The sequence below is a fragment of the Aethalodelphis obliquidens genome, unplaced genomic scaffold (assembly GCF_003676395.1).
Source record: "Aethalodelphis obliquidens isolate GAN/ISIS:26980383/991018 unplaced genomic scaffold, ASM367639v1 scaffold17, whole genome shotgun sequence".
Classification (NCBI taxonomy): domain Eukaryota; kingdom Metazoa; phylum Chordata; class Mammalia; order Artiodactyla; family Delphinidae; genus Aethalodelphis; species Aethalodelphis obliquidens.
Window position 1 is genome coordinate 24,172,983 of NW_020837961.1, and position 24,458 is coordinate 24,197,440.

The window sequence follows — 24,458 nt, forward strand, 5'->3', positions numbered from 1 at the left end:
TACCCCTTAAAGTCACTGTCTGTCACAGCACCCTGTTTGATTGTCCTCATAGCTTAAATGATCACATCTTCACTTACCTTGTGTTCCTTAGTTCATTGTCTCCCCAATTAAAATATGTGCCAACTGAAAGGAAAACTTCTTGTTCACTGTAGTAAACCCAGTGCCTTAAACAATGCCCAGCACACAGTAGCCACTCAATATACATTTGGTAACTGTATTAATATTGTTCTTTGACTTTTGCAAGGACCTGCTATAGTAATCTTCACATCCTTTTACCTCTTGTTTTCTCTCCTTTTATTTCACACAAAGCATTTCAATTCAACAGTTATGACTTTGGGGAATAAATACAATGGCAGAAACTTTGAAACGGACAAAATTTGAGTTGGAACTCCTTAACAACAAAATGCAAATTTCAGGAGCTTTATGTAGGCAAAGTGGAGTATCCCTGAGTTAACTGGAAAAAAACCTGATCACCTTGTCTCAAGTGGAAAAGTGCAACATTAGCCTTTCTTTTGAAAGATGAGATAACTCAGTGTACGTGCTGATGCAGAGTGGAAGAATCCTTTAGGAAACCAGAAGGGTATTTTTTGTGAGGGAGTGACCCCTTCTATCTAGTCGTACAACTAAATTGCAGCCTGTGGCTGTCCCACTATGGTAGTGCCTAAGACTGTCTAATGTGGAGGTGAAGTATCAGCAAGCCAGTTTGGCCACAGATCTACGGCTAAATATTCCAAGCTACTTTATAGATAATAAAGGTGGTGTTTTGAATTCCATCTGCCCGACATTGGGGTTTGGTTATTATTTGTCTCCATACTCAGGAGGCAAAGGAAGTGTTGTTTGTCAACCATCCTCCAAAAACTCCTGAACAGACAGTGGCTCAAATGGGGTTGATTCAGTTGGATACCCAAGCCTTAGAGATAGATCACTACTGACCATTGTTTTTATTTTCAAATAAGATTCTTCATCATAACCGCTACAGTCAGATAACATTAGCTAAAGCAAATCATAAAAAGCAAGATTTTTAAAAGAAAAATGTCTTGTACAAGAAAAAACTTTATTATGTTTATACAATGGACTCTAAAGGTGATAAAACAACACTAAAAATTCCAGTCATGAAAGATATCATCCAAAGAAATAAAAAATGAAAGGAAAGTTTAATGCAAAATTTCAAAGGCTTCTCTTTGTCAGTCTTGTTAGTTTATCACAAGAAAAAGATAAAGAAAAATCTAAAGGTACATTTGGCAACTCTAATTTATATGTGACTTTGTTTCTGGTTTTCATTTCTAAATACCCTAAGTCGTATTTTGGAGGTGAAACCCCTTAGATGGGGTCGTGTTCACAAGCCCTTGAGATTTACTTTTCAGTTTCTGGCTCAACTCCTGAAATCATTCTTATTTTATCCCTCCAGAGGGAAGGCACTCTTTGTCCCTTCAGTGCTGTGTTTTCAAGTGTCTGGTTGTGTTCAAAAGAAAAGCAAAACCAAACCAAAACAAAACAAAACCTACCAAGGAGTCTCCTCCTTAAGAGTGAAAAACTATCAATTCCTCCTTATAATCAGGAGAAGAAAATGTTCCACTTACACTTTTTCCAGGAATACATTTTGGAAGAAGAAATTATTTTAAAGAAATTTTTTATATCTCAGGAAAGTTATACCTTAACTTAGAAAAGCTGGTCAGTCTTAGCGACAGCTTGATATGACAATTGCCTCAAATACAAAATGCAGGGGCTGTTTCTGCACATGTATGAGTCTTACCAGAACAGAATATTTTTACATAAAACTTTTTCAAGTTCCAGGACAGAAATTTGATTGTTTTATGACATCCCTAGCTGAACAACAAAGAACAACTTTTACAATCTCTGGGAAAATACTAAAACCCAATATAAATGGATACGCCTAACATCTTTACAGAACAAAAAGAGGGAGATTGTTAATATACCAAGTACTTCAAAAGATTACCTGCCTAAGTGTTCACAAGCCTCAACCATTACGGTCAGAGATAAATGACAAGTGTAGCAAGGAAGATGAAAAGCCTTCAGTAGCACGGTCTTTTAGCTACTTATCCAATATTCAGTGGTATGGTATATGTCTAACAACTGGCTCTAGAAAAAAAGAAAGCCTAAACTTTTTGGTGTTTGCCAATTTTTGTGCTGTAAATGCTCCCATTGTGACAAATTTCAGGCTACCAATGTGTTTAACAACCACCCTATAAAAAAAAAACCTGAAAATTTAACCATTGGCTCTCACAAGCCAGAGTGAGACATTTGGAGCACATCACTGCATTCATCCTCCTCCTCTTCATCACCAGCAGAAATTCCATTTTGTTGCACTGGCAATTTTCTATGATTAAAAAGAAAAGAAAGGCATTTCCTAGTCATTCTTGCAAATAGGCCATAAGACAGCATGTGCTGATGAGAAGTAGGCACAAGTCATGGTGGGAGCTGTGCTCGCGATGTGTTCCTTAAAGGAGCTTCAGACTCAGCTAACCCTTTTTACCCTTAACGTTTTCTTTTTCCTGGCTGGAATGCATACATGATGACTGGAGCTGCAGCAGCCATTTTATGATCAACAATTAAGGAGAGAGGACAAGGAACTCACAGAGATCTTGGCCCTGACATCTTTGAGTTGCCTTACCACCTCTGGAGTTCTTATTTCTGATCTTTTTAAAAATAAGAAATAAAATATATTCCTATATTGCTTAAACCGCTGTCATTTAGATTTTGTGTCAAAGGCAGCCAAAGCCAGCCTTTCACCTTGGGCAAACTCACCAATAGATGCAGACCTAGTAAAGAGAAATTGCTACCAGAAGCAAAACTGTTTAAAATTTTTTTTCTGGAAATCACATAGTCATTAAAACTTTAAAAAACTGACCAATCAGGGCTTCCCTGGTGGCACAGTTGTTAAGAATATGCCTGCCAATGCAAGGAACATGGGTTCGAGCCCTGGCCCAGGAAGATCCCACTTGCTGCCGAGCAACTAAGCCCATGCACCCCAACTACTGAGCCTGCGCTCAAAAGCCTGCAAGCCACAACTACTGAGCCCATGTGCCACAACTACTGAGGCCTGCGCGCCTAGAGCCTGTGCTCTGCTACAAGGAAAGCCACCACAATGAGAAGCCCGTGCACCTCAACGAAGAGTAGCCCCCGCTCGCCACGAGAGAAAGCCCGCATGCAGCAATGAAGACCCAACACAGCCAAAAATAAAAACAAACAAATAAATAAATAAATTTATATATATATAAAAAATATTTTGTTGGAATGAATCTACCTAAAATACTTGACTCTAGAGGCAGAAATTGTATTCTTAGCACAGCACTATGAACCACCAGTGAAGAGAATTTTGGCCACTGTTACTGAACACATGCAATGTACCAGGTACTGTGCTAAGCACTGCAGAGGCATCAGCATACTTGCTGTGTAACCTTGAGCAGCTCAACATCTTGGTGCTTCATCTATTTATAAGACGGAGATAACATAATAGTTATATAATAGAGGGGTTTTGAAAAATAAAGGAGTTAATAGTATATATTTAAGGTGCTCAAAACAATGCCTGGCAAATAGGAAACACTAAGTGTTAGTTATTATTATCATGATTATTATTCCCCACAAACCCTATTGGTTAGGCACTGCTATTACCAGCAGATGAGGGTAAGAACATGTATCTCATAGGGAGGTTCTGAGACTATGAGATGATTCCTCTCAAGTGTTTCGCATTGTGCCAGGTAAATGCTTAGTAAGCTCTGGCTATTATGAGTTCGATACAGAACAGCAGTCAGATGAAGCCCTTTAGTGAGATCTGTGTCACTAATTTAGTGAAATATTGTGTCAGTGTGGAGAAAAAATTAGCTTTTTTTGTGGGAGAGAAGGCTAGTATTATTCATCCATCCCTATAATGTACTTATGGTGCCTTGTGATATATAATTAATATGTCAAAGGATGAGTGATATTTGACATGCAATAGATAAAAACCAAGTATATGGGGCACGGCAAGAGCTAAGGAACAGAGAACGCCTTGGGATGGGGCTTTGGTATAGAGGAGAGAGAACTCTGGCCCAGGAGACATGGTGTTGGACCTGATTCTGCCATTTACTAGTTTTTTGACCTTGGGCAAATTACTTAACTTTTCATTTCCCTCATTTGTTAAAATGAGAATTCTGAGTTCAATACATCATCTATCCCAACTTTAAAAAGTAATTTTGTTTGTTTGTTTAATATCTAAGAGATGATGTTGGACCTTAAAGAATAGGTCAGATTTTGAAAACTGGAGCTTCCGGTTCATACACCAACGCTGAACACAGGATATACTATTTAGATGCTTTGGGGGAATACCATTGCAAATTTGCCCATGTCTGTGTGAGAGTATGAGCGAGACCAGGCAGGAAATGTGAGTCAGGGTCATACTTTGAGAACCTTGGGTACCAGGCCTTGAAGTTAGAAGTTTATTGGGAGGCACTGCTAAGCCATTGAACTTTTCTGAGCAGGGGAATGACATGCTCAAACCACTCCCCTCGGGAGATTATTTCCGCGACAAGAATGATATAAGGGTTAACTGAGGCACGGAGGAGGGTTGCGGGACCACCCTAGAGGTCTAGGCATGAGATCAAAGTAACTAGGAGCATGGGAAAGGAAGGACATGAGAGGGTTTCAAGAGGGAAGTGAGTATCTCACGGAAGGGATGAACCTGTGGAAATTCTCCCATATGATTTAATTGGCAAGGAGTAGATGTGACAGTTCAGCAGTTTAGTGCAGAGCCATTCATTCCTGGCAGAAACTGGGGGTCTGAACATTTGTTAGGTGAATTTGGAAACAGTTTGAATGGTAGGTAGTAAGCTCACAAAATTGGGGATCAGCCTTGTTAATAATGGTTGAATTAATAGACGTCAGATAAGCAAAAAGAATGCTGTCGATTTATTACAGTTTAGGAGTTCAGTAGCTTGAATATTCACTGTGAGTTTTGGGGAATAACAACATTGAAGTTCTGTGTGGCAGGAAAACGGAGGAGGGAACAGTCCTCAAAGGCTTGTGTCTACATGCTGCAAATTCTACCTGACCCTGACTGGAAACGTGGTTTCAGAGAATAATTCTAAGCAAGGATTATAGAATGCCCCACAGACTTCAGAAACTGTTGAAATTCATCTAAAATTCTACTGTCACCATGACATTTACCATCAAATGTTCACATAGAACTTTTTACATAGTATACAGACTGTTTTGAAACTCCTAGAAAAAAGGCTAACAACTTTTTGCAAATTCTTAGAATTATAATTAGATCTGAAATTTAGACTTGAGGGTGAGGATAATACTGGGAAAGAACCATTACTGTGAAGTATCGTCTACTTTAAGAAAGACACCAATTGGAATTTTCACAGCCATTCTATTAGAGATTTATTGCTTCAGCAAATATTTGAGTGTCTACTGTGATAGGTCTGTGCAAACTTTGGGGATGTAGTGGGAAACAAACTAGATAGAGCTCCCACCTACACACAACTTAGAAGGCTGATAGGGTCTTCCCACGAATAGTCAACAACATGCCTAAATACGTCTATAATTACAAACAGTTCAAAGTTCTATGGAGGAAAGGGTGTGATGAGAGAATAAAGGGATTTCAACATCAAAAATATATAATTCCCCCACCACAGTTATCACAGGAACAACCCCCCCTTTTTTTTGCCTCCTGCCTTTTTTTTTTCTCGTTTTAATGAGATGTAAGTGACATCCAACACTGTATAAGTTTCAGATGTACAGCATAATGACTTGACCTACATACATCATGAAATGATGACCATGATAAGTTTAGTGAACATCTATCCTCTCACCTAGATACAAAATAAAAGGAGTACCCCTTTTTAATGTGAAGAATACCACACCAGTGTTCCTTGGCAGGCTTGTTCCAGGGAAACTAATTCGCTTAAATTCATTTAAGGAGCTGATACACAAACTCTACGTTGCATTTATTTTTCTGAGTAGAACCATCTCTTAAAATAAGTTTTTGGGTTCACAGTTTGCATCTATAAAATTTGCAGCCAATTTTAAGGGCTCACTTTATTGTAAATGATTAGTAATTGATTTTGGGCAGGGGGAGACACACTGCTTAAATAGCATAATTAATTTGCTTTTGGTCCCTTGATACCTCCTTTTCTCTGAGGATCCTGTCCTCCTCCCTAGCTCAGCCCATCCACTTTCTCTGATCACACTGCTAGATCTTGGCATTATCCCACACTGTCCCAGCTTCATGATTTTAATCTCCAGCATCCCATTCTCAGACTGTTCCCCAGCTTTTGGGAGTCGTTCCCTGCTCCAGCAATTCTTGGATTCCCCTCCTCCCACCTTCATTCCTTTGATCTTCTCATCTTTCCATCATCATCACACTCTCCCGTGTCCTCACCTCTCTGCTTATCACAGTTCCCCAGAGTCACTCCCCTGCCTACACCCTCTGCTCTCTGACCCTCTTTTCCTCCATCACACCCACCTGCAAAACCCCAGCTCTGACCCTTTAGGTCGCCCGAGGCTGGAGGAAAAGCCACAGCCATGCTGACTGGCCTTGCTTTAAATTCATGACCACGAACCTCAAATGGGCACTTAATAGAGCTGCCTGGCAATCCTACCACATTTCCATGGTTCATTTGCTCTCAAACTCTCCCAAAAGATAACCGTTTCATATGTGCTCCTCTCTTTTCCAACCTCCAGCATCTCTTCCACCCTCACCATTTCTCCGGAAGTAGGGTTCATGGCTATTTCACCAAGAAAAGAGAAGCAGAGAGAAGAGAAGGTCCCTGTGTTCCCAGCTCCTCAGCCACCAGCCCTCGTGCATCTGGGCCCACACACTGCCTTCCTTTCTGTGCTAGCTTCTCTCTGCTTCAGGGCTCTGGCCCCCGGCTCTTCTGTGAAAAGGGGAAGAAGACTCAGCCTCAGGGTCTTTGCACTTGGCAACCCTCCCTGAAGATCATGTGATATGCTCCCTCTTCCTCTAGGACCTCTTGTCAATAAGGTTTTCCCTACCCGCATGGACACAGCAACCACCCCCATTCCCCATCTCTGTTACCCTTTGGCTTCCATCCCATGTACAGCCACCTGGCATATTTGTGTATTTATTCATTATTTGTCCCCCCTGAGGGATTTGTATCTCTTTGCACCATATCCCTTGTGACCTGAACAGTGCTAGATTGATTCATTCACTCATTCCTTTATTCAACAGGTGCCGGACTCTGCTCCAGGCACTGAGGGTACAGCGATGCACAGATCCAGGGAGGAAACAGCCGGTGCACAGGTCCTGAGGTGGGAGTGTGCCCCAGTGGTCCCAGGACTTGTGAGGAGGCCACAGAGACTTGAAGAAAGAGCAAGGGAGAGAGTAGACCAGGTCAGAGTGGTAAAGAAAGACGGGAAGGGAAGTTCATGAAGGGTCTTGTACACATTGTGAGAACTTCTATTTTGAGTGAAATGGGGAACCAAGGGGGGATTTTTTTGGATACAATGATATTAATATGCAACCCACATTCAAGTTTTCACAACTGTCCCAATAATGTCCTTTTGAAAACAGTCCAATTTTCTATTACCATTGAAAGAAATAACTGGCACGATTGGCAAGATCAAATTTCACAGCATGTGTAGTATTAGTAATTATCATTTGGGGCTACTAGGCTGCACTGGGAAAGGTCATCTATAGATTTAAAAAAATGAACAGTTCTACGTCTTTTTATAGCTTTTCCCCTCATCCAGAATCCAAACAAGGATTAGTTGTCATGTCTTTTTTTTTTTTTAACCGCTTTATTGAAATAAAATTCACACGTTGGGACAATTTGACCACAAAATGTACCATTCGGTGGGCTTTAGTATATCCACAGAGCTGGGCAACCATCACCACAAACTAATTTTAGAACATTTTTGTCACCCCCAAAAGAAACCCCATAACCTTTAGCTATCACCCCACCCCCACCCCAGCCTTTCCAATTCCCCCAAACAAAGGCAACCACCATTCTCCTTTCTGTCTCTATAGGTTTGCCTATTACGGATATTTTGTATAAATGGAAGCTTACAACTTGTGGTCTTTGGTGTCTGGCTTCTTTCACTTAGCATAGCGTTTTCAAATTTCATCCATGTAGCATGTGTCAGTACTTCCTTCCTTTTTATGACTGAATAATGTTCCAGTGTATGGATATAGCACATTCTATTTATCAAAGGAGGGTTTGAGCAGAGGAGTGATCTGATGGGAGTGGCATTTAACAAGGCTCACTCCAACTGCTGTTTTGAGGAGCAGAGAATGAATAACTATATCAGAAGTTGATTTTCTGGGAAAATAAGATGAGGCCCAAGAATTGACCTGTAAGTGCTCAAATATTTAATGAAGAAATTAGCAGAAATATTCTGCCCTATATATAAATAGTATTTTATGTGTTTTGGGGGACTTGTTGCATTTCCTTAGAATAATTAAACATGGAATGCAGAAATTATAAAATAGTTAATAAATAAGAATTTTAAATGGAATGTGCACGTGTAAAATTACATGAAAAATTGGAGAGTACCATTAATTGGATTTTTAAAAAAATATTGCTGGTAATGGTTCTTTTGGTACATGTGAAATTTATTCCTCAGAATAATTATTCGCCTCTAAACATAACTCAACATTATGGTAATTATCCAAGATTTCATGCCGGCTTCCAGAGAGCTGGCCAAGAGAAAAATGAAATCTTATAAAAAAATATTTTCAATGTCTACGCAGATCAGGTATCTGGGAGCTAGTTCGGTTTTATTTTGGGAAGTTGGTGTCATCTAAAAGATTGTAGAAACTGGATCAAAAAAATTTAAAGTTCTATTGTGGCATCTGTCATTATTTGGAGCAGCGAGGTAACCAACTGGAATCATTAGATCCCGGAATAGCCTAAAACACACATATTGATTCAGGGTTTGTTACAAGCACATGCAATAGTTACTAGGTTATCCTTTTTGGGTACGTGCAACTTCTGGGGCTTGCAAATCATTGAGGAGTAAGCGAGGGGCAATGAAACTAGACATAAAAAGGCGAGGCTCGAAAGGTAATTGTCAAAACGCACTCCACGTTTATAGAGCGGTTGGGTGGGCCCGGTGGACTTGTTCTAGGAACATTTCAAAAAAATAAACATTGAACGCGGAACTTCACCGGCAGGCAAGGTACCGAGACCGCTCCCCCGGCACTAAAGGAGGCAGGGGCTGTGGTGTTTTCTCCTTGGAACCAGCGGGGCGTGGGGCCGGAGGCGCGGGAGGCGGCGCGGGCCCAGCGCTCGCGCCGGCGGGGCCGGGAATTTGGAGAGGATCCCTGGTCGCGCAGCCGCGGCGGGAGCGGCGGCGCGCGCAAGTGCGCGTGTGAGCGAGCTAGAGAGCAGGCGGGCGGGCGAGTGTGCCGGGTATTGGCAGCTGAGGAGTGGAGGCTGGGCGGCTCCGACTCCCTGACGCCAGCGCGACCAGATCAATCCAGGCTCCGGGAGCGAGCGAGCGAGTGTGCGAGCGGGCGGGCGGGAGGAGGAAGGAGAGGCCGAGCCGCTGAGCCCGGGCCGAGGCGCGGGGAGGGACCCTGCGAGCGCAGTGCCCGGCCGGCCGGACCGGGGCCGCGGGGGACCCCGCTCGCCCGGTCAACTCGTGCGCCCGCGTGGACAGGCGCGCAGCCAACCCGGTAAAACGAAACAGACCCGAACCCAACTTTCCCCTCCGTCGCGTCCTCGCCCTCCCCTCGGCGCTCCGGGCTTCCCAGCGCCGCCGCCGCTGCCGCCGCGGGCTGGGGCGGGCGCGGCCCGGCCGGGTGGCCACGATCGCGCGCGGGGCCGGCGGCGCGGGCTGCGGCGGGGAGGGGGCTCTTCCCCGCGTGGGGCGGACCGGGGATTTCCCCCCCCATGATGGCGCCTCCCGGCCGCTCGGAGGAGCAAGCCTGCCACCTACTCCTCGCGCCTGGCCAGCCGGGCAAGGCTCGGGCCCGTGTGCCCCCCGCGTCTTTGCTGGGTCTGCGGTGGGGAAGCCGCGTTCCTCGGTCCCCGGCCCTGCCTGCGGCCGGCCCTCCACGGCCACCCTCCCCCTCCGCCCGCTGCCCGTTTCCCTTTCCCTTCCTGCAGCCGAGCCTGGGCCGTCGGCGCGGCCCGCGGGCCCATTGTGTCCCGCGCCGGCCCGGGCGACCCCTGCGGGAGTCGGAGGGCGGTCGCCGGCGCTGCCCTCTTCGCGGAGCAGGGCTGTTGTAAAGGGGACACCCGGTGCCCTGGGTCTTTCTGCGTCCGGGGCGGGCTCCTTCCTGTGCCCCCTACTAGCGTCTTGGGGGTCGAGGTCAAGGAAAGTTCGTACTGAAATTCCCTCTCATTTATTCAAAGGTTTGGCGGCGGCGGCGCGCGTATTTTTTTTTTTTTTTTCTCTTCCGCCTACACCCCCCGGAGTCTCCGAGTGTCGTCTCATTCCTTTCCCTTTCCCGGATTCGATTGCCTCACTGCATGTGTATTTGTGAGTTCGCTGTGCAGCAACTGTTCATTTACTCTGCGCCCGGTCTTTGTTAGTGTTTCTCGGGGTTGTTTCTGCAGGAAGGGGGTGGGGGTGTTGGGTGTGAGAGACAGACGTGGGCTTGTTTTTCTAGTTGCTTAATAAATATGAAGGCTTCCAGGGAGAGCGTTTGCCTGATGTACTTTGGGAAGGGAGGGGGAACAAATGCCTGCCGGATCTTACAACTACAGTAGCTGCGGCTTTTGTTTATTTTGCGGCGCGGACGATGTTTCAGTGCACTTGCAAGGTCCCCGGCCGGGCGCTTCCCTTCTGAAAATCGAAGCGCGTCTCCGAACCCTCTCCCGAGAAAACATCGTTGTCGTGAGTGCTGTGACAGCCGGCCTCTTGCTTTCCCCTGAGGTTCTCTTGCTGAAATTTCAGAGTAGGTGGAATGATACAGAAGTTGCCTGATCTCTGTTTGTGCTTCCTCTTACTGAAACTCCTAGCAAGCAGCTCAATCGCAAAATGCCTTTATTTCAGAACGTTTCTCGCTTTCCTTACCTGCCGTGGATAACATACCTGCATTCAGTAGCACAATGAGAAAACTGTTCTCTGCCCATGTTGATTTTTCATCTTGTTTCTCATTACCTCTTGACGCTTTATTGGAGGTAGCTGAGCTGTATTGGAACCACGATTTAAAAAGAATCAGGGCAGAATCCATGTGCACTGCCCCGGGATTTTCAATTAGTATAAATATTTTGCATCAGTGTTAATTCTGATGGAGGTGCCAGGCCTAAATATGCTGTAACTGATTTAAATGTTTGTCCTCCCCTCTCTCTCCCTCTTTCCCATTTGCAGTTATTTGATATTTCTGTGCAGGTGGTGTACATTTGTGTAATATTGCAGTTCTTAGGAAACTGTAACCAGGGTCGTGGGAGATGATTTTCTAGAGGTGGGCGATGTCAGAGCCTCTGGAGGATCCAGGCAGGATCAGGTTTCTTCCGAGGGTCGGGATTTGTCCTTGATTTAGTTTTGACCCCTCCAAGCATAGGTATGTAACCAAATACATTTTTCCTTTTTGCAGTATCCTTTGGTTTTATACCCTTGAAGAGCTGATGACCTTTGCATTTTAGAGAAACGACAGTTTTTAGGCAATTTAAAATATGAACTTCTTACACCTCTTGGAATTTAATTTTTTTTTCTACTAAGTTCATTAAAGCATTAAGCGGAAGTAAGCCTCATTTTTCCAAATACATTTATTAGTTGAAAACTAAATTGCAGTTTGTAATTTTGATTTCTAGTAAGTCTGGGTTTAGTAACTTGGTTAGAGTGGAAAAAGAATAAACTTGAGTGTAATGAGATGAGTATATTTAAGCTGCAGTCGCCTACATAATCAAGGCCAAGTTGTGTGTGTATAAAAGATCTCATTTGTGTAGTCTTACAAGGCTAATGGAAGCATCATTGAGGCTTTATAAATAATGTAAGTTGTGTATAATGTAGAGTCTCCAGAGACGGCAGAGAAAGCATCATTACCAGCCTCTTCAACCTGCTTGAGATCTTAAATTGATTTACAGCACTGAACTGGTGCAAAATGATACATCAGGATGACATGGGGTCAGCCTGTAAAAGTCTATGATGTCAGCCTATTAGTTCAGTCATCATAATTAAACCATATTACAGGGGCAGCTAAGCAGGAGTCTGGCGTTATCCTTCAGATATGGGTGGTACATGGATTTTGTTTATAGTGGAAAGGCCAAACTGGCAAGGAATGCTAGTGTTTCTGAAAAGGGGAAAGGCTTACAGAACTCTGAATTTCTGAAAAAATTGAAGCTAAATTAAGGCATGTTCAGTCTGCATTGTCTAAGTAGCTTTCCATTTGGTAGTGGAGAAACAGATGCTTTGAGGGTGCCGATAAGGACCCTCAAAGCAGCTCTGATCCATGCACTGAATCATGCTTCATGTGAGCTTGAATTTAACTTGGCCTTAGGGACCTTATAAAATATCAGAGGACCACATATTTCACATCTCTGATCCTTTTATTAACACTGAGTTGCACTGTATTGATGCAAACGCTGATACGTTATTTCTTTAAGCATAGTTACCAGGTCTCCACTGGAAACAGATATTTGAATTGAACATATAAACAATTCAGGAAAAGAAGATTCTTAGTTTTTGCTTAAATTTCTGGCAATCCTTATTCAATGTATGGGTCATCTAGGGCTGTGCCGTCCAATTAGGTAGCCATAATCATGTGTGGGTATTTAAGTTGAAATTAATTAAAATTAAAATAAAAATTCATCTCAGTAGCACTAGCCACCGTTCACGTGCTCAGTAGCTAATGTGGCTAGTCGCTACCACCTTGGAGAATGTATACATAGAACATTCCCATCATCACAGAAGGTTCTATTGGACAGTGCTGCTCTAGACCTTTCGCCTCTGCTCATCCACACTTTCTACTCACCTTTCAGCTGCTTCTCTACTTGGTACCTCTGTGGATGAGTTTGTGAGGTCGAAGGGAGAAAGAAATATGTCAATTAATTTTGCTGCTTCCTAGTTGCTCTTGTTAAAAGAGTTTGGAAGTGACAGTTGAAGCTACTGCATAAAACAAGGTTGACTTTTCTGTCAATCATATTTATCATTGGTGTCATGGCTTCTAATTTGATTTAGAGCTTTGGGTAGGAGAAATAATTGTAGCTGATTTTTTTTCTGTGTCCTGTCTTTAATACTCATATCTCATTTAAGCATCAAAACTTCCCTAAGTACTGTCGTTGTCACCTTTTTACAGGTAAGGAAACTGAGTTCTGAGTGATTCATTGTCTTGCCTCAGGCTACGTAACTAGTGATTATATTCTTAGCCATGAAGTGAACAAGGCAAGCTCACTCTAGAGCCTCACTTTTCTAAAAAATTAATTAATTAATTTTTGGCTATGTTGGGTCTTCGTGGCTGCGCGCGGGCTTTCTCTAGTTGCGGCGAGCAGGGGCTACTCTTCATTGCGGTGCGCAGGCTTCTCATTGCGGTGGCTTCTCTTGTTGCGGAGCATGGGCTCTAGGTGCACGGGCTTCAGTAGTCGCGGTGCGTGGGCTCAGTAGTTGTGGTGCAGAGGCTTAGTTGCTCTGCGGCATGTGGGATCTTCTCAGACCTGGGCTCAAACCCGTGTTCCCTGCATTGGCAGGCGGATTCTTAACCACTGCACCACCAGGGAAGTCCCCTCACTTTTTTATATATATATATATCTCTAGAATACCTGAATAATCATTGTTCTGCTGGGCTTTATTATTCTGGTATAGACATGACTTTGCTTTTATTTTTTAGTCTTTTAGACAACTTTGCCTTCTATTGTGCTTTTCTGGGCCATCTTCTGTTGTCTTCCTTTAAGTGCTTAAGAAAGGAAACATAATGTTAACACCTCTCTAAGCAGAACATAATTGGAAGACTAAATCTGACATAAAAGTAATGCATTTCAAAGCCAAATTGGTTTTATCTCTGCTTTTCTGGATAATTCCTGTCACTTTCCCCTTGCTTTTTTCTTGTAGTATCACAAGCTGATGGTACTAAAAAAGAAAGTTCTAGTAGTTCAGTTTATCTCATTAAAATTAGTCTTCTTTAGCTGGTAAACACTGCACTTTGAGATGCAAATAGTGCATTGCAAATTCCTTGGAATTTATTTTTTTACATTTATGTCTATTTTTGTATAGTCTTACAGTTTCAGTCATTTTTATTTTTATTTTTTTTCGTCAGGGCTATTTAAGAATTTGATGAAACCCTGGATCCCCTATCACGCTCCCATCCTCCAGTCCAAAAATGCTTATATGCCCTGAAGCTTGTGTGTACACAGAAGTACCCAAATTTCAGGTGAAGGACATCCATGGGACTGCCTTGCCAAGTGTGTTCATAAACACTGATTTGTAATTTCCTTTACAAAGAATAGAGATATTGAGTGTTAAAAGCTACTTTGATGTTCCTATCAAGTTGAGCAATCCGAGGCCCAGGGAAGATAGCGGACTTGCCTGAAGTCACCCATCCAGTGATTGGAGGAGGGAAAGCCTGCACCTGGATTACTGTCATTGTCAAGTTCCCATTTGTTTGTTTTTTCCTTCCTCACTCGCTGTGCTCCTGGGCCTTTGGTCTGAGCATATCCAGTGTTAATTGGGGAGGGGAGGAAAGGAGAATTTTTTGGCATGATGTTAACTTTTTGTACCCAACATTATTTGAGCTGAGTATGAATCAAGTCTGACAACCTCAGATGTTTTTTACAGATTAAAATTGATTTTTTTTTTTAATTTTAGAGATGGAAAAGAAACGCCTTATGCCTGATTTAGTCAATGGGACCTTACTAGAAAATGGTAGATCCGAGATTCTACGAAGTTCAAATTAAATCAGGCAAGTCTGCTGTACAAATCTCCTCGTCTGGCTCTCAAAACCAAATCATATTCCTAACCAAAAGTCAGAGATTGGGGTATTTAGGGAAGGAGTTAGGAGGTACTAGGGAGAGAATTGGAAAGGTCTAAGGAGAAAAGGGATAATTTAAATATAAAAATTTAGAAATGAAATATAAAGTTATAAAATGACATTGAGGCTGATGAAGCGTTCTGTGTAATTGTACTTCCGTATGTGGTTTTTCTTTTCTTTTTTAAAAACTTACTATTACCGGTTTATTATGAAAGGATATAACTCAGGAACAGCCAGATGGAAGAGATGCACAGGGCAAGGTATGGGGGAAGGGCGCCATGAGCTCCATGCCCTCTCCAGGCGCCCCACCCGCATAGCACCTTGATGTGTTCACCGGCCTGGAGGCTCTGGTCTTAATTTTTGGTACCAAGATTAGCAGGAAGTGCTTTGGTAACAAATAGAGGCATCTCCATTTTGCCTCGAATTGAAATCTCTTGACTCTTTATCCCCCTTTTCTGCTATTACGTCGTATTGCAACTATTTAGGCTAATCTGGTGACCTGTCATCTGATTTGCTGCAAAAATACCTGAAGTATTTTTAATACTTCTGGAATTACTGCCTTTAAAAAAAAAAAAAAACTAAGTTGCATGAATGTACTTACTTAAAATCTAAGTCAAAATCTTCACTATGGTGTTCATTATTAAAATAACGTCAGTTTTAGAGATGTACTACTAGTCCTAGGCAAAAAAGTAACATTTACAGCTATTGCTGGCTGATTTGCAGAAATGAGCGGGCCCTGTAGAACATTCATTTGCATAAGGAAAGCTGTCTTTCAGAAGGGAAAAGCCAATCTTTCAAAAACAGTTCAACTCCATTGACTGCGTCGGGCTTTTAGGCTGATACTGGGAACTGCAGTATTTGAGCAGTCTAATCTAACATCTTTGTGATTTTTTAAAAATTAATTTATTATTTTATTTTTGGCTGTGTTGGGTCTTCGTTGCTGTGCGCGGGCTTTCTCTAGCTGTGGCGAGCGGGGACTCCTCTTCCTTGTAGTGCGCCGTCTTCTCATTGCGGTGGCTTCTCGTTGCAGAGCATGGGCTCTAGGTGCGCGGGCTTCAGTAATTGTGGCATGCAGACTCAGTAGTTGTGGCTTGCGGGCTCCAGAGCGCAGGCTCAGTAGTTGTGGCACACAGGCTTAGTTGCTCCGCGGCATGTGGGATCTTCCTGGACGAGGGCTCGAACCCGTGTCCCCTGCATTGGCAGGTGGATTCTTAACCACTGCGCTACCAGGGAAGCCCCCTGTGATTTTTTAATAAGCTAAAATCAGAACTTTAGAGAACATTCCCTCTTGAAGATAAAGCATCAAACTCTCTAAGGTTTGAGGGAATCCATACCTGGCAATTCTCCCAAATCTCTCTTCTTGGTTCCTAGTGTTCACATAGGAGCCTTATATAGAACCCAGGTCTATGGTTGGTGGATTGATTTCTTAACTAATTTTCTTGAGACAAGCCTGGATTTCAAGGAACACATACAACATACACAGCAGTTACTTATGCATCTATATGCTTTTGAGCTCACGGTGAAAATAAATATTCACTATGTCATGTTTGCGAAAAGGAGGATAGAGGGGTCTAGCTTTTGATTCAAAAATATATTTATACGTGTAATTTTTTAATGCTTTATTTGTAGTTTCCCCTTAATTTTAGGGCAGCTGTACTATATTTTTTCCTACAATTCCAGATAGTTAGGGTATAGTTACTCAAACTATTCATTCATTTTCCTCTCCGTGTCTATCTTTTGTGGTTTCTTTGCGGTGTGCTTATGCAAAGTGGAAGTATTTCAGACCTTTATAGTTTTTTTTCTTTCAGTTTCGAATACCACAAGAAGAAAAGGGAACTCATTATCTTTCAAGTATTATAATTAGGCATTAAATTAAGTCATTAGTTAGCTAAATGCAAGATCTTTTGTTTAGATTGAAGGAAAACATGTCTTTTTAATGGAGGAGAGGGGTATTAAATATCTCCTTATTTGATAATTTTGATGCAGTGTGGTAATGAGCATATGCTTCACTTAGTGAATCTGTTAGTTCAGAGTGGCTCAGTAATTAGTGAGGAGACCCACAAAAATGAAGAATTAAATGCAACATCACAAGAGTTGTTGCAGGGTAATATAGGGGTAAGTTGTACAGACAGTTCACATGACGCCCACTGTGATGTGGAAGGATGTGTGGGTTTGCACTGGGAGAAGGAAGAGACATTTGGGCAGAGTAGCGGCGTGGAAGACTCAAGGTAACAGGAGCAGCGCTGTCCGATGGAACTCTCTGCAGTGATGGAAATGCGCTGTATCTGTGCTGTCCAGCACTATAGCCACTAGCCGCGAGTGGCTGTTGTGCATTTAAAATGTGGCTAGTGCAACTGAGGACTGCATTTTAAATTTTCATTAATTTATGTTTAAATAGCCACCTGTTTAACAGTGAGCTATCACGTTGGACAGCACAGATCTTGGAGGCCAGTCTGCAGCTCTGACTGACCACAGAGGGTATTCCTGATGCGGTCCCGTGTGGTGAGCTGGGAGAGGTGTTTGGAAAGGTTAAGTTGAGGATGAGGGTTTGAGGACCTCAGCATGCCAGAATAAGGAAGCACTGGGAAGTCACAGAAGGTGTTTGAACTTGCAGTTTGGGTTGGAGAGGGTAGAGTCCATATGCCAGGAGATTGATAAGAAAGCGCTTTGAGTTCTCTCTCTCTGATGGGGTGGGTTTTGTGAGTGAAAAGACACCTGGTGGTTATTTGGCTATAGAGTAATGGGAAAGAGGGGTGTCAGATTATCCTTAAGTTTCCAACCTGAGTGGCTGGAAAATTAATAAAGCCTTTACTTAAGAATAGAGAAGAACTGGTTCTGGAAGGAATAAAAATTGTGTGAATGATAAATTAGAATTGACAAGTTGAATTTAAGATGGGGTATCTAAGTATTCTACAGGCAAGTTGGAGATACATAACTAAGCTAAAGCCTAGGGGAGGGCTCGGAGCTTTACGTAGATGCCAAGTAGTGATCTGTTGGGAATGATGGTGGAACGTCCGGGAATGGATGGGTATTTGGAGAGGATCATGTACAGAGAAACAGAGAGCTGGTGGGTTGAATCTTCCATTGATGCCCACAATTAGGAAGTGGTAGAAAGGAGAGGCATGTTTGAAGTAGACAAAAGAAGGAACTGAAAGAAAGGTGTGGGGTCAGAGGAGAAGTTAAACCAGGAAGCCAAGGGAAGAGAGATTCCAGAGGAAGGTTCAAAGGGGGACATGTATGGTTCAGGGTGAAGGAGAGAAGGTCAGGGTAATCAAGTGAATGCAGCTGAGGTGAAGAGACTGAGTATATTGAGAAATAAGAAACAGAGTCTTCTATGCCCTCGAGTGACTTATGTTTCAAAATTGATGAGACGACTTCTTATTTGAAGGTTGAGGGAAAGAAGTTAATGGACAGAGAGCAATCAGAGATGAGATGATGGAGGTAGTGATCTGGAGCGCAGGTGACAAAGTATTAGTCATGGTAAGGAGGGAGATTGTCTGAGAAGGAAGCAGAATGGGGTCCGAGAGAGGAAAGCGGATGGCACAGAGCTCATGTCAGCTTGCGCTGGTTTTCCCAGTAGTGTCGGAGGCAAGTCAGTCCCTTCATTGGGATGGTGAGCCGGGAGAATCAGAAAATGGTGCTGGAAGTTTAAGAATAATGGAGAAGGTTTGGAAGAACCATTGTAGGTGATGTGCCAGGAAATCTGTGGCGAATTCAGAGGCTGAGCAGTCGGAGGAAGCCTGGGGTGAGGTTTGACGTGGCTGTAGAGTAGACTAGTAATTGCTGCTTTTTAGTGTAACTTGGTGCCTGAAAGTAAGATTGGAGAGGAATGTTGGCAGAGATGATTCTGGCTGAGGGATAGAAAATAGGCTAAGAAATGAGGTTCTAGAGTCAGGTTGCCTGGGTTTAAGTCCCAGCCCCCAACACTGACTTGCTTTTTTATAACTTTGGGAAAGCTGCCATTAACTTTTTTTTTCTAATTTTTTTAAATTGAACTATAGTTGATTTACAGTGTTGTGACCATTAACTTTTTGAACCTCACTTTCCTCATCTGAAAAATAGAGATAATAGTATCAGCCTCAGGATTGATAGAAAGATGAGATGAGTTATCCTTCAATATTTCATCTAAGATGCTGTTAATCATAAGATGTTATTTCATGTACTACTGAGGAAAAAACCATCATTTAGGCACAGCATACCCCTGACTGTAAATTTCCTGGTTAGGAGAGGGTACATCTTGCAGTCAGTGAAGTACAGGATACATAAGGGACTTAGCCTAGGACCTGGCACATAATTAGCATTTGGAAAATGTTAGCTATTTAATATTTGTAAGAGTCAATGTGATTGTAGAGTCTAGAATGTTAATGAGAGCAATATCGAATCCAACCTAGATAAGGGGTTACAGGTTATAAGGAGTGTAATGGATTAAATGAACTGAGAAGGGTTAAGCAATGGGAATCCTGATAATGAAATTGTGGAATATCAAGTTTGGGAATTTGTAGATGGAGCGTCTCCCTGACAATGCCAGCTAAAGTTTTTTAAGAAAAGTATAGTAATTGAACTAAGAGAAGAATGCCCTTTATTGATTTTAAAAAGCTATTTAAAGTTGCCCAGAGCTTTTAAAAGTAAGTATTGTGAATTTATCTATGGATTTTTCTTACACTATTCATTAGTGTTAAAAAATTTTTTTTCATTAGAGAATACACACTCAGTGAAGAAAGATTCCGGCGTGGATTCTGGTCATAGTGTCAGAAGGAAAGGGGGAGATGGATTCTCGATTATCATTGATTGAGTGAATTGTCATTTTCAAGAGATGGGGGTATGGGGGCGGGGGGAGTACTAATAGCTGCTTGTAGAGCTCTTTTGTTTTTGGTTTTTGTTTTGGCCACGCTGTGTGGCATGCGGGATCTTAGTTCCCCCACCAGGGATCGAACCCGTGCCCCCTCCGTTGGGAGTGTGGAGTCTTAACCATTGGACCACCAGGGAAGTCCCTGTAGAGCTCTTTTAAACATGGCTCAGAAAGCAGAAACCATAAAGGAAAAAATTATAGATTTGACAACATTTATGTGACCAAACACACACTCTTGAATGACCACACACAAAAATACAACCGTTCAAATTTGCAGCAAGTTACTCTTCTTGTAAAAAACTTAAAATCAATAGGAAATTCCACCCCTACAGAAAAATTGGTACATGGACCTGGAGAGTATCATACTAGGTGAAGTCAGGCAGACAAAGGCAAGTATCATAGATATCACTTATAGGTGGAATCTAAAAACATGATACAATGAACTTAATTACAAAAGACTCACAGACATAGAAAACAAATTTATGGTCACCAAGGGGGAAAGCGGGGGAGGGATGAATTTGGGATTAACAGATACACACTACTCTATGTAAAATAGATAAACTACAAGGATCTACTGTATAGCACAGGGAACTATACTTAATATCTTGGAATAACCTATAATGGAAAAGAATCTGAAAAAGAATGTTTGTGTGTGTGTGTGTGTGTGTGTGTGTGTGTGTGTGTGTGTGTGTGTGTGTGTACATACACCTGAAACGTAAATCAAGTATGCTTCAATTAAAAAAAAAATAAATGAAATTCTGGGCTCCTAAAAAAATTGGTAAAGGACAGGAACAATTCACAAATGAATGAAATGCAAACTACTAATAGACATGAACTGTTCTGCCGTGTCCTGGATGAGACTCTTCACTGGAATGGGGACGATGTCTTCTCTTTTACTTTATTGTATCATTCTTTGTGGACCAGGAAGGATCAGTCTGGGGAAACTGGGCTTTTCTCACCGAAGGAAAGGAAGCCAAAATTTCCCTGCCTCCTAAGAGAAGCTGGGGTCACAAGGAGGTACACAATGAATGTAAGCTGGAGTTACAAGAGACAGGCCATCTCCATCCCATTTCCTTGATGTTGCCCTGCTACCCTCATGACATTGGGCTAGGAGTCTCCTCATTGGAATGTGAGGTGTTCCCAGTGCTTTAGGGGCTCTCAGTTCTATGCAGGTTCTCAACCAGCTGGCATGATGGGTGAACTTTTTTTTTTTTTTTTTTTTTGCGGTACGCGGGCCTCTCATCATTGTGGCCTCTCCCGCCGCGGAGCACAGGCTCCGGACGCACAGGCTCAGCGGCCATGGCTCACGGGCCCAGCCGCTCCGTGGCATGTGGGATCCTCCCGGACCGGGGCACAAACCCGCGTCCCCTGCACCAGCAGGCGGACTCCCAACTTATCAGTGAACTTTTAAGGATACCAGTGCTCCATAGAGCACATCGAAATGGGCCTCTTGCTCTCCCACCTGAGTTGCAGTATTAGATTTGATTTGTAGTGGCGTTTTCTTATTCATATGAGACACAGTGATGGCCTTAGAACATGGTTTTTCTTATTGAGCTAGACTGGTTCATAAGGTATTGAAATAAGAAGTTCTCCCACATAGTAAAACCTCTTATAAAGTGAAGAAAATTTGAAGTTAGGCATTAGCATTTGATTTCCCAGATTGTCTCTTGAGGGTAATAGTTAATGTCATGGGCGTAAGAAAGGCTTCTCACGTGCTGCCCGTAAGGTGGTTTTTGGTAGGGTCCTTACCTAACCGAAGTACACTCAGTCTTACCTCAGCCTTGAGTTTTTACCTGGCCACTCGACAGAAGAGGATTCATCAGCATCTTCTGACCCACCATCTCCTCTCTCTTAAGTGATCTGCAAATATTTCAGAGTTGGGGGGGAAAAAAAGGCTTTTGAATTTTACCCACAGGCTTACCACGAATTTCAGCCACAGGCCAGTTACCCCCGCCTCTTCTTTCGTTAAGTCCTTTCAGAGGACGGTGCCTGGGAGTAGGGGGCCGGAGCTGGTATGCATTGGTCAGAGCCATCCTTCAAACTCTTTAAGCCAAGTTGGGGAGGGAGGATGAATGCCGGCAACACGAGTCTTAATTTTATCAAAAAGGGTCCTTAATTTTATGGGTAGCTTTGTGTGGAAGGGAGTGGTAATGCTACGGTGAGTGTTGCTTTAGGAATTACACCTTTAGCCCTGTGACAGCTCAGCACAGCTGCCTGTACATAGCTTGCCATCCCATCTGTTATGGCTTCCTGTTTTGCTTTGTGTCCGTTGCTGGCTTTGCAGTCTGCATAATTAATAACAACCTCTTTATTTTCCCAGTGTTCGTGTTTGTGTGCTCAGGACTTCTATTCAGTTTGTTCAAGCTCGAGAGAACGAGCTTGGTTTCAAATGGCCTTCTGTTAAACTGTGAGCAAAATTAATTTGATTACCCTTGAAATGATTGGCATCCAAGCTGTATTTATAGCATTTATTTGCATGGAAACACTGAAGAGTTCTGTCTTGTCATACTGTGCAGGCTGAGATGTTGATCTGTATTCCAGGAAAGCCTCCATTAAAAGCGGTGCATCCTCACTGAGCAGTTCTGCTTTTTGTTGAGCCAATATTAATCAATTCAGCAAATGTTTCATGCATCCAGTGCTGGGCTGTGTTTCGGGGAGGGAGAGAGAAACATCTAAGTCAGTTTTTGCTGTGCAGAAGCAATCTTACTGGTAAGAGGAGACTACGATTATATGAAAAGCTAAATAACAAGCTATCGTTACTCATGTTATAGCGTCTTATTTTGAGTGTATTTCTTCAGTAATTGGGATAGCCTTTCAGAATCAAGGGATTAGGAAAGAAATCTAATGTAGTTGGTAGAGCTCCTGCACTGTGCCCACCTCCAGCTTAGTGGATTCTTTCAGCAAGTTTTTGAGCATCTCTACCTATATTTCTGTTCATAATGTCTCTTATAGAGCTTGATAAAGTTGGGATAAGTGGTCATAAATGTAGGATTTGCACTGAGATTGTAACTTTGAGGAAAAATGCAAACGTGCTTGTCTAATGCAGCTTCTGTTTTAATAGCTTTTATTACAGTTATCTTATTCATTCTTTAGACTGAGTTCCTTGAGGGTATGTGGACAGTATCTTTACGATCTTGATGTTAGCACAGTGGTTCTCACTTTGCACATCAGAATCCTGTGAATGACAACCACCGCAGAAATGCCAGGGCCCGCCCCTGGGGGGCTCTGATTCCAGGGTTTCGGTTGGGGAGCTTTTAAAGAAGCACCACAGGTGAGTCTAATGTACAATAGCATTGAGAACTGTCGGCTTGACACACGGTAGTGATGAGTGAATTTTTTCATTTTGATGTGTTTAAAAACATGTCGGGAAATAGGACGTGTGGTATGCTGTAGGTCTGTTGTGAACATGAACTATGTCTTTGATCTCCAGCAGCACTTGGTGCCGGGTGATACCTGTTCTAGGTGCTCCAGACGACCCAGGTAGTTCTGAGGGTTAACTTTTGCTCCCCCTTTTTTAATTTGAGGAGAGAAGAGATAGAAAGAAAGGATATGTGTGTTTGAGAGCTTTCGCTTTTCCCTTCTTGAAGGAATCGGCAATTCCTTGTGTCCTGGAGTCTAGAAGTAGAGCTAATAAATAAAGCTGTTGCGGCCTGGGGCACCAAGAGCACAAAGAGAAAAGAAGAGGAGAGTGTTAGCGGAGGTTATCCGGCAGAGTCTGGAGGAGTGTTTGGGTGTCACAGCTGGGGGGAGGGCAGGGCTGTTTCCGCCAGCAAGGATGCTGCCAAATGTCCTGTAATGCCGAGGTTGAGAAACCCTGGAATAGGGGATAAGGAAGGGGCCTGGAAGGCAGATAGGATACTGAAGTGGTCGTGTCACAGATGGCTGTTCCTGCCACACCCGTACGCTGTTTGCTGTGTTAGCCCCTCTCCCAAATCCTCTAGAGTCAAGAGCACTGTTTTTTGCCCTTATCTGTAGATAGGATTGTGACTGCCAGCTGTGTATGAGCCGTTAAAAATGAACATTTTAATATTTTACCTATAATAAAATATGACACTTGAAAGAGTCCTTCAGTTATTTTCCATCTGTACATTTGCTTGAACGGGACAGTATTAATTCACATGCAAAAAAATAAGCCAGTAATTTTTGTTCTGTTTTGCTTACGTTTTCAGTAAAGGATACTAAGAACGAGCAGTAAAACGGGAAAAAAAACATTACAAAAATAAACCCAGTAAAGCAATCAATCAATCCATCTCTGAGAGAACCAGAATAAAATAAAATTTCCAATCTTAACAAAGGCTATCTACTAAAATCTTACTTTTTAAACTGCTGTTTCTTACAGCATCATTTATAAAGGAGGAGTTTGAGGCGGCGCAAGTGTCTCCCTTTTAGGAATGGATAAGAAAATACAGTCTATACGTCTTTTTTTTTTTTTAAAACCACTACACAGTAAGTGGTAAAAATAAACTAGATTTTAAAAAAAAGAACAATCAGTGGGAATGTAAAGAAAATGAATTTCTTAAAAGGAGTTTAATTTTAATATTCCACAGCCTCATCATAAGAAAAGAGTATTAAGAGTTGAACAGATACGTGGGCTGTTGGTGTGAGGTAATGGTGCCAATTTCCTTGTGTCTTTGTTCAGTTATCGCTTACAACTACTTATCCCTATGCTAGGCTGTTTAGATGAAAATGAATTTAATTTTGTCATCGCTGCCCTGATAAAACTCTTGGTTTTTT

At 42.6% G+C, this 24,458-nt stretch overlaps 1 protein-coding gene across 4 annotated transcripts in view; it reads left to right on the plus strand.

Moving 5' to 3' along the window:
* Positions 1–9,304: 9,304 nt before the first annotated feature.
* SMAD1 (SMAD family member 1) overlaps positions 9,305–24,458 on the plus strand; it is a 77,243-nt gene continuing 62,089 nt past the window's right edge. Inside the window, exon 1 of one of the 4 annotated variants that reach the window (XM_027117095.1) lies at positions 9,305–9,640. The gene's annotated coding sequence lies outside the window, so the exon portion shown is untranslated. Of the gene's footprint in view, positions 9,641–10,533; positions 10,868–24,458 lie in introns of those variants that run through there. The other 3 variants (XM_027117101.1, XM_027117102.1, XM_027117099.1) reach the window with 3 other exon arrangements.